Raw genomic sequence first — 2,949 nt, 5'->3', positions numbered from 1 at the left:
ACACCCCAACCCTACTCTCAAGAACCACGGCGTTCATGCTGCTACCTGGACTACAAATGGGTTTAAGCAATAATCTACAAGTAGCTTTGAGAAGTCTGGGTATTTTGAGAAAAAGCTGAAAGTTAAAGTCTGAAGCTTTACACAAGCCCAAAACGATTCCTGTGAACCAACATGGACCCCTCTTCCTCAAGTGATTCCTAGGAGGGGGGCAAAAGCAACAGGAAAAAAAAACAACACCCCAGCTTGTCGTTGGCAAGGCTTCCAGGAAGCAGAAGCTAGTAGTAACAACATGCCTTCACAGATTACTGGAGACGGGTAAGGTCAACTTGGCTCTTTAGCCTTACTGGTTCTTTGCTTTTTCCTTCCAGTCCCTTTCTCTGTCCTTCTGCTGTCAGCATTGCTTCCCTCCTTCCTTTTACATAATCAGTGATACTTACCATAATTTCAATTCTTTCACTTTGTTCTGTTAACTTGCTATTGAGGGCTGGAAATTCAGACCATCTTTCTGTCTTTCCCTCTCCATCCCCCTTTCTCTCCTAAAGGTGACAAACTGCCTTCAATATTTGTTGCAAAAGCACTTCAATCTAAACTCCTTTAACTGATTATTAGCATATTGGCTTATTGCATATTCCTTCTGAGAGGTAGTCTGACACAAAGCTAGTGACAGCCAGATTCAGAACAGCTTTCCAAAACATAGCTGTTAGCAAAGGATAGAACTGGCATGCTTTTTTCTTAATAAAAACTCTCCCAACAAAGACTTGTACTTCCTAGTTAAAACAAGAATTAATTTTCTCCTATCAAGATTCAGAACTCAGATGACTTTAAGAATACATCATCTTTGACATTAATAGTTAATAAGAGCGAATTCCAAGAGTGAAATATAATGCTTGAGTATAAAAAGGCTATCACTAAATATTAGTTGTAACCTTTACACCCAATTAGAAGCTGCATCCATACATAGTCCTGCTTCCAAAGGGAGAGGAGGGGGAGTATACACAATCATTTGGAAAACAAATTTTAATCCAAAGCAAGAACACTTGGAAAATGCTTCCCTGAAGAAGAGGGAGAGATTATGGAAATGGTTTTCATTCACATAATTATGCTTGTAGCAGTCTATAAAAAAATGCAGTCTAACCATTTTTTAAATTTACTCCATGTATTAACCTTAAAAACGCTCCAAGAGTTAGGCAACTGCTTTAAATAACAAATATAGTATTAATATAATTAATCAGTATACTCATTAGGAGCAAAGATCCCTAGCATTACCCACCTCCTAACAGCATTAAGAATTACACCATCAGACCAGGGGTTCCCAACGTTTGTGCCCAAGGACACAAGGAAAGAAAAAGCAGTGGGCATCAACATGAATATTAAAGTTTAGAATTCAGATCAATCTGATCATCTTATCTAGAACTTAAAGTTACATTAGATCTGCAACTTTAAAATGCAGCTTCCCTTTATGTTGTATTCTTTTGAAGTTTTATCCATGGCACCCACAGGCACAGCGTTGGGAACCGCTGACCTAGACACTATACATAGTGTCATTCTGGAGCACATGCAATGTTTTGTTTTCTTCATTTTATTAATCTCAAGGGAATGCAAATGTGTTTTATATGTTCTCATATGGGCTTACTTTCATTTGCCACCTGCAAAAATCAGAGAGGGCTAGCCACAAAAGAGTTCAGACAGTGTGATTCTGAATGCCCAAAGGCATTAAAAGCAAATATTACAATTTAATGGAAGACTGTTAATTACTGAAGCTCCATTTTAAAAATCATGCTCAGTTTTATCCATATATTCACTACTGCTCAAGTTGGCTTCCCTCAATTGCTAAAGCACTAACATTTTGAGCACGAAAGCACTAACTGATTTTGAGAACTATAAAATCTACATAGCCAAAGAAACATAGCATTAGTTTTAAATTTACAATTCATAAATTGCATTCTTTCAATATTAGATTTGCTGCCATCCAGCAGCATGACATCACTCAATGGGAAGTACAAATTTGCTAGACAAGTACCAGCCAATCCTAACCAAGTGGGCAGTCCCTGCCTTGCTCCCGGATGTGTAAACAAACAGAGAGGAAGCATGTTAAGCAGGTGCAGTCTAGAGACAGTACTATTGTCCACCATATAACTAAGGTCACTACAGAAACCTTCAATCTCTATAAGAGAGTCTTTCATCCAGCCTTGCTTGGAAATAATAATAATAGTTTAATAGTTGATAAATTACTGTTTAGAGCTTGTAATGCTTGCAGTAAAGAGTATGCCGTCTCCATACAGTTCTTTACAGCTTGCAGTTAACAGGGAGGTTACCTATAGCACCGAGTACTTCCCCCAGCAGTTGCTCTTTCATGCTTAAGAAAAGCAATTCGCTATATTCTGGTTTTAAAACTCCTTGGCGTTTACCTGTTACAGAACAAGGCAGCAAGGAACTAACTCCACTTCCCAGCCCCTTAAGAAACACATGACTGGGTTAGGTAGGCTAGTCGGTCAATAAGCTCAAGGAAATCTCTCAACAAGTTCACAGCTCACTCCACTGAGTGCATTTCTGCGGGCAGTTTTCCCACCCCTGTTCCTGCTCAACTCCAGAATGGCAGGCAGAAGTATGGGAAAAAACCCAAACCAAAACGGTCGTTTCCAGGAGCCCCTCTCCAAACCGTGCCCATGTAGGAAGGGGAGGATCACCCAGCACTACCCGACTACAAGGAGCTGGCCCTCTGAAGCCGGACCACCGCCCCGGGGCACTGTCCACAAACTACGGTGCCATCACGTGAGTTGTGTTGTTGTTATTAAGAGAGAGGGAAACACAAAACAACACACACACGACTGCGATCTGCGGTTCCCGGCAAACGCATTTGGACACAGCGCACGAAAGAGCGCGTCAGTCTCCTTCGGGACGTTCACGGGACAACGCGCCGGCGAGAGCGGGAGCGAGTGACACCCCCCC

The sequence above is a fragment of the Alligator sinensis genome, unplaced genomic scaffold (genome assembly GCF_000455745.1).
Source record: "Alligator sinensis unplaced genomic scaffold, ASM45574v1 scaffold570_1, whole genome shotgun sequence".
NCBI classification, from domain to species: Eukaryota; Metazoa; Chordata; order Crocodylia; family Alligatoridae; genus Alligator; species Alligator sinensis.
This window is presented reverse-complemented; position numbering follows the sequence as displayed.